Genomic DNA, 8,299 nt, shown 5'->3' on the forward strand with positions numbered 1-8,299 from the left:
GCATCCTGGCTCCACTACTTCCCATATGTACAACTGTTGGCACGTGACGTGCCTTTCTGAGTCAGTTTCCTGACTCAGAGTCAGTGAGGATAGTGACCATCTCTGTCCTGCATTCTAGGATTACAGAACAGCTCGAGCTTTGGAGTTTAGTAGACCCTAGTTTGAATTCCAGTTTTGCCATTTATTAGCTGTTTGACTTTAGGAAGTTAATACCACCTCTCCAAGCCTCAGTTATCTCATCTGTAAAATGGGTGCACTAACAGTATCATGTAGCACTTGTAATGAGGATTGAATGAGATACAATTTGTTACAGTGAGCATGGTTGGAGGATCCCATGACGTCATGATGTAAGCATCCTTTGTGACTCCATGCAAATGGGGTTTTTGTCATTAAGTGACCTGGCCAAGATTACATAGGAAGGGCAGAAGACCAGTTAGGGCATCCAGAGGCATCCAAATGTCCCCAGACCTGCAGCAAACAGGAGTGAATCTGCAGCTTCTCTTAGGGCTTAAATGGGTGGTGTGGGGAAAGGGAAGGGGAGGGGAGGTGGGAAATGAAGCAGCATCTCCATGCCCTGCACGCTGACATCTCTGGGTCTGCAGTGTAGCATCTTTGTGTCCTGAGCCTGGAGCTCTCAGCCACGTGGAAACACAGGCAAACACCCAGCTGTAGAGTCTCCCCTTCCCCTTCCCTCCCTTCCCTCCTTCAGCTTCCCCACACCTCCTTTCCACACATTTGGCCCTCAGAGAAGCAGCTGGTCCCCTCCCCCTCTGTTGCACACTCCTCCTGGATTTATACCTTCGGCATCTAGAGCAGTTTCCGAGATCTGAGGCAGGGCTGGTGGAGGAAGCAGCGAGAGGGCTCTCCTGCCTCTTCTATCCCTGTACAGCCCAGGCACCCCAAAGGCCCTTCCCCCAAGGCTCGAGGAAAGAAAGCAAAGGATGTCCTGGGACCATGTGCACCCACTTGACATGGGAATAATTCTAAAGCTTTTGGTGGTCAAATAGAATCACAATTGGGAAAAGACTTACGGTGCCCTGCTGGCCTGCCAGGCCTGTTAAGAGGCCTCACTAAGCAGCCCTGTATCTGTCCCCTGCCCTGTCTTGACTCACCCCAGCTCAGCTCAGCCCAGCCCTGCCCAGGCCAGGGGCTGGACTCCTCGGCTCCACGGTACCAAGAGGACATGGACGACCTCCAGGCTACTGATGGCCCTTGGCGCCTTCAAAACTCTTTACCTACCCATGCCATAAAGGGGGACAGTGATCATTACAAACCCAGCTGTGTGGAGCTTGAGAGCCAGCAGTAGCTCTAGAATTCCTTATAGAGGGGGCTTGGGGTGGTCATCTGGATAGAAGGAGAGAGTAGGCCTGGAAACTTGGTTAGAGCTAAGTTATAGATCAACTATAGATAAATATGTATATAAAAACATTTTTTTTTTGGCTTGCAGGATCTTAGCTCCCCAACCAGGGATCGAACCTGGGGCCCCGGCTGTGAAAGCTCCGAGTCCCAACCACTGGACCGCCAGGGAATTCCCAAGATGAACAATATTAATGGCATTTTCTAAACATGCTTTAATCTCCACTTCACATAAAATTAAGAAAACTTAATTGCCCAGATCAAAGAATAGGAATATCGAAGAAGATGTTTTGAGTGACAATGGAGATTATCAAGGTCCCCAAAGCCTCCCCAACCTCCGCCCCCAGGCCTTTGCTCAGTGAGAAAAACCACCCAGAGTCCCCATGTTAGAGCTCAAATACCATTCACTCACCTATTCATTCAATAAACAGTTACTCATGACCATAGCTAACTCTTTTTTTTTTTTTTTTTTTTTGCAGTACTGGGGCCTCTCACTGTTGTGGCCTTTCCCGTTGCGGAGCACAGGCTCCGGACGCGCAGGCTCAGCGGCCATGGCTCACGGGCCCAGCCGCTCTGCGGCACGTGGGATCTTCCCGGACCAGGGCACGAACCCGTGTCCCCTGCATCGGCAGGCGGACTCTCAACCACTGCGCCACCAGGGAAGCCCTAACTCTTTTTTTTTTTAAATAAATTTATTTATTTACTTATTTTTGGCTGCGTTGGGTCTTCATTACTGCGTGTGGGCTTTCTCTAGTTGCAGCGAGCAGGGGCTACTGTTCGTAGCGGTGCAGGGGCTTCTCACTGCGGTAGCTTCTCTTGTTGTGGAGCACGGGCTCTAGGCGAGCGGGCTTCAGTAGTTGTGGCTCACGGGCTTAGTTGCTCCGTGGCATGTGGGCTCTTCCTAGACCCGTGTCCCCTGCATTGGCAGGGGGATTCTTAACCACTGCGCCACCAGGGAAGTCCCCATAGCTAACTCTATATGTGAGTGGGACTTGTTTTGGACTCTATTATGTTCCATTGGTGAATTTTTTCACTCCTACACCCATACCATACCTGTCTTTATTATAGCTTTATAATAAGTATTGATTTCTGGAGGCCAAATGCCCTCACCTCCCCCCATCCCCGCCTGCCACTTGAGCCTTTGCTCTTCTCTGTGCATTTTATAATCAAGTTTTCAGTATCCACTGAAAACTTTCTTATCTGGCCTCTGAAGGAATATGTAAAATGTTGGAGTAATCTACTTGACTTTTTGGAAGAATTTTCTTGTAAAACCATCCTGAACCTCATGTTTTCTTTTAAGAAAAAATTTTAAACTATCAATTGAATTTCTTTAAATATTATAGAGCTATTTGAGTTTTCTATTGCTTCTTGAGTCAGTTTTAGTAAACTAGTTGTGTGTGTTTTTTTAAAGGGTTAGGGCCACTGTAGTGAAAGCCCAGAATCCTAACCACTAGGCCACCAGGGAACTCCCCTATAAAACTCTTTTCAAAATAATGTTTTAAATGCTTAGAATTATAAAGCAAGCCAGTTGTATTGAAATACAGTTATCAGAATAGTTAAAATATTTGTGTACTTTTAAATTAATGCATTAAATAACAAGCTCTAAGAGTAAGCCTAATAACTACTGTGATTTTGAAGTCATGATAGGAGTAAAATGTATTTTGGAATACTGCAATAAAGTGATGTGAAAATATTTATGATTTACATTGGTGACAAAGTCACAGGTACTGTAACATTTCTGTGATTTGTTGTCTACCTTTATGAATGATGGGAAGGCTAAACTTTAGTTAGAAGTTAGTAAAATTAAAGGCATATTTTTTTCCTTCTAAGTTCATGGACTCCCTGAATTCTATCCAATGACTCAGTGGGAGTCCATGGGCCCTACAATAAGAACCCTTGCCTCGTTTTTTAATCTTTTCTTCCTTTGCTGTGAGTCTGTTATAAATGACGTATTATTGGCTTTAAGAATATTTCTTCTAAAAGTCTCTGTCTTTTGGTCAGATACTTCAATCCATTTACACTTACTGTAATTATTGTTGTATTTTAGATTTTCCCTGCCATCTTTTTTTTTTTAACAGACCTTTATTGGAGTATAATTGCTTCACAATACCGTGTTAGTTTCTGTTGTACAACAAAGTGAATCAGCCACATGCATACATATGTCGCCATATCCCCTCCCTCTTGAGCCTCCCTCCCATCCTCCCTATCCCACCCCTCTAGGTCATCACAAAGCAAGGAGCTGATCTCCCTGTGCTATGCTGCTGCTTCCCACTAGCTAACTATTTTACATTCAGTAGTGTATATATGTCGATGCTACTCTCACTTCGCCCCAGCTTCACCCTCCCACCCTGTGTCCTCGAGTCCATCCTCTATGTCTACATCTTTATTCTTGCCCTGCAACTAGGCTTATCAGTAACATTTTTTTTTTTTAGATTCCATGTGTTAGCATACATTATTTGTTTTTCTCTTTCTTAGTTCACTCTGTATGACAGACCCTATGTCCATCCACCTCACTACAAATAACTCAATTTCGTTTCTTTTTATGGCTGAGGAATATTCCATTGTATATATGTGCCACATCTTCTTTATCCATTCATCTGTCGATGGACATTTAGATTGGTTCCATGTCCTGGCTATTGTAAATAGTGCTGCAGTGAACACTGTGGTACATCTCTCTTTTTGAATTATGGTTTTCTCAGTGTATATGCCCAGTAGTGGGATTGCTGGGTTATATGGTAGTTCTATTTTTAGTTCTTTAAGGAACTGTTTTCCATAGTGGTTGTATCAATTTACATTTCCACCAACAGTGCAGGAGGGTTCCCTTTTCACCACACCCTTTCCAGCATTTATTGTTTCTAGATTTTTTGATAATGGCCAGGCTTGAGGTGATATCACATTGTAGTTTTGACTTGCATTTCTCTAATAATTAGTGATGTTGAGCATCTTTTCATGTGCCTCTTGGTCATCTGTATGTCTTCCTTGGTGAAATGTCTGTTTAGGCCTTCTGCCCATTTTTTTTTTTTTTTTTTTGTGGTACGCGGGCCTCTCACTGTTGCGGCCTCTCCCGTTGTGGAGCACAGGCTCCGGATGCGCAGGCTCAGCGGCCATGGCTCACGGGCCCAGCCGCTCCGCGGCATGTGGGATCTTCCTGGACCAGGGCACAAACCCGTGTCCCCTGCATCGGCAGGCGGACTCTCAACTGCTGCGCCACCAGGGAAGCCCCGCCCATTTTTAAACTGGATTGTTTGTCTTTTTGATATTGAACTCCAAGAGCTGTTTGTATATTTTGGAGATTAATCCTTTGTTGTTTCATTTGCAAATATTTCCTCCCATTCTGAGGGTTGTCTTTTTGTCTTGTTTATGGTTTCCTTTGGTGTGCAAAAGCTTTTAAGTTTAATTAAGTCCCATTTGTTTATTTTTGTTTTTATTTGCGTTACTCTAGGAGGTGGGTCAAAGAAGATCTTGCTGTGATTTACGTCAAATAGTGTTTTTCCTATGTTTTCCTCTAAAAGTTTTATAGTGTCTGGTCTTACATTTAAGTCTTTAATCCATTTGGAGTTTATTTTTGTGTATGGTGTTAGGGAGTGCTCTAATTTCATTCTTTTACCCATAGCTGTCCAGCTTTCCCAGCACCACTTATTGAAGAGGCTGTCTTTTCTCCACTGTATGTTCTTGCCTCCTGTGTCATAAATTAGGTGCCCATACGTGCGTGGGTTTATCTCTGGGCATTCTATCCTGTACCATTGATCTATATTTATGTTTTTGTGCCAGTACCATACTGTCTTGATTACTGTAGCTTTGTGGTATAGTTTGAAGTCGGGGAGCCTGATCCCTCCAACTCCGTTTTTCTTTCTCAAGATTGCTTTGGGTATTCGGGCTCTTTTGTGTTTCTGTACGAATTGTAAAATTTTTTGTTCTAATTCTGTGAATAATGCCATTGGTAGTTTGATAGGGATTACACTGAATCTGTAGATTGCTTTGTGTAGTATAGTCATTTTCACAATATTGATTCTTCCAATCCAAGAATATGGTATATTTCCCCATCTGTTTATGCCATCTTTGATTTCTTTCATCAGTATTTTATAGTTTTTCTGAGTACACGTCTTTCACCTCCTTAAGCAGGTTTATTCCTAGGTATTTTATTCTTTTGTTGCAATGGTAAATGGGAGTGTTTGCTTCATTTCTCTTTCTGATTTTTCGTTGTTGGTGTATAGGAATGCCAGAGATTTCTGTGCATTAATTTTGTATCCTGCAACCTTACCAAATTCATTGATTAGCTCTAGTAGTTTTCTGGTAGCATCTTTAGGATTCTCTATGTATAGTATCATGTCATCTGCAAACAGTGACAGCTTTACTTCTTCTTTTTCCACTTGGATTCCCTTTATGTCTTTTTCTTCTCTGATTGCTGTGGCTAGGACTTCCAAAACTATGTTGAATAAGAGTGGTCCTGCTGTCTTAGTTACTATAAATATCAACTAGAATGAAGTTTGATTTATACTATAGAAAACTCCAAATAATAATGGTTTAATTAAGATACAATTTTATCTCTCTTTTAGTCTAGGACTCCATAGTCATCAGGGATCCGGTTTCCATCTTCTTAGTTGTAGCTTCCGTCTTCAAGTTTATCTTAAGATTCAAGATTGCTGCTGGAGCTTTAGCCTTCACAAACTCATTCCAAGCAGCAGGAAGGAAGAATGGTGGAAGAATAAAAAGGGTGCACCTCCACTTACACTTCATTAGCCATAACTTAGTTATCTGGTCTCATTAATAGTAGCAAAGGATACTGGGAAATACTTTTTTTTGGTTGGGTACATTGATGACCTGAATATCATCAGGGCTATTTTATTAATGAAGAAGAACATGGTGGAATTTAGCAGTCTCTGCTTTAGTCTCCCAACCACAGGTGTGTACAAACGTCAACAGCAGTGGCTCTGAACCTTCATTATGGTACCTGACCCATAGAGGACTGGCCTGCCATCTGGTGGCAGGTTGGTTACATTGGATTCCTTTCATCGTGCAAGTGGCATAGATTTGCCCTCACTGGAATAGACATTTATTCTAGCTATGGTTTTGCATTCTCTTCTGGCCATGCTTCTGCCAGCAACATCGTTAGCGGATTTACTGAATTTCTTATTCATAATCATGGTAGTCCAAATAGCACTGCTGCTGACCAGAGACGTTTTTCAGCAAAAGAAGTAAAGAAATTGGCAGATGAGTATGAGATTCACAGGTGCTGCCACAAACTCTTATCACCAGAATCATCTGGCTTTATGGGTTGGTGACATGGCCTACTGGTACTTGGTTAGTATTGGCTAGAAGACAACTTTGTACAAATCTTAAGTGCTGGCCCAAGATGGCATATGCTCTGATTCAGCAACCAATGCAAGTTGATGCTTCTCTCTTTTCCAGAATCCATGGGTCAGGGACTCTTAGGCTGGATCACTTAAAATTTTTTTGCTCCCCTTTTCCAAGGCCTTGGGCTCTGCTAGTTTAGAGGTCTTGGTATGCAAAGGAAGAATGTTTCCACCAGAGCACCACTGAGGTTCCACTGATTTGGAAATTGAGACTGACATCTGGCAGTTTCAGACTCTTCATGCCCTGGATGAACAGGGAAAAAACGGTGCATGGGTGGGGTGCTTTTGTGTTGACTAGAGTGATTGATTCTGGTTATCAAGGGGGGAGATACATTTGCTGCTGCACCGTGGGAACAGGGAGAAGAAATGTGTCTCTGGATACCATGAAACCCTCTGGGGTGTCTTCTAGTTCCATGGCCAATGGTTAAAAATTAATGGAAGATGACAGCGACCCAGTGTGAGTAGGACAACCATGGGCTCAGCTTCCTCCCGAGTGAAGCTCACGTGATCCCACCAGGTAAAAACCTTTGACCACATGAAGTGCTTGCTGAAGGCAAAGGAAAAATGGAATGGATAGTAGAAGAGGGATGTTATAAGTGCCTCATGACCAGTGACAGAAATGAGAATTATATCACTTATCTATATATTCTTCCTTCCTTGCTACGCCATATGCATATATTTAGTGATGGTGCTAATGGTCTCTCTTTCTTATTCTACCATTTTGTATAGGGTCAAATGTTGGTGGTAAACTGTACAGTTTAGTGCATAGATTATAGAATATGGAATATTGTGGGATTGAGTTTCGAGAAATGAACATACTCAAGCTCCCCGGAGTGGGAGCTGGGTGCAGTTACTGCTGGGACTTTGGATTTTTTTTTCCTAAGGAAAGGATAAGAATGTTCTTTTTTGAGATACCTTTGCATTAATTTGGGCAGTAACATGTTGTGGTTGTTTTATGGACGTTTCAGCGTGGAAAGTAGGGTGGAAATGGATGTTGAGGAACTAAGGAGTGAACTGTGGCAAATACTGAAGACCAACCCTGCTCAGCATCTCTTCATAATGACTTCTGCTGTAGAGGCTGGAAGGCTAGAGAAGACATTACCAGGCTCTCTTGCAGCTAGGATTTCCATATGTCATCTGGCTTCTGCCAGGAAGATGCAAACAAACCAGAAATGGAAAGTAGAATTGAGCACTGGGAGGAGGTGGACACATGGCTCTTCTGGATGTACTGAAGTGGAGGCATCTCAGTTCTTCTGAGGCAGGTGTGGAGGAAGCCCTAGGGCCAGTCCAGTTCCCACCTTCTTGGTGCTAACAGGAGTGTCAGCTGCTTCCCATCTTGGCAGCTCTCCTGACTGTGACTAGGGCAGTGAGATTCTTGAGTCAGCAGTGGTGGCAGTGGTGGCAGAAGCTCCCCTGAAAGGCTAGTTTTGCAATGAGGTTTGGGGATTATTCCTGGACTAGAGTCTGCTTCTCAGCCCTTCTAACGAGTTTGAAACCAGCCTAATCACCTTAGTTAACCCAAAAATAGTCCCCATGCTCCAAACATCCCAGGGGAGCTCCCAGGCCAGTCCTTTCCCTACTCAGAGCCC

The sequence above is a fragment of the Lipotes vexillifer genome, unplaced genomic scaffold, assembly GCF_000442215.2.
Source record: "Lipotes vexillifer unplaced genomic scaffold, Lipotes_vexillifer_v1.1 scaffold496, whole genome shotgun sequence".
NCBI classification, from domain to species: domain Eukaryota; kingdom Metazoa; phylum Chordata; class Mammalia; order Artiodactyla; family Lipotidae; genus Lipotes; species Lipotes vexillifer.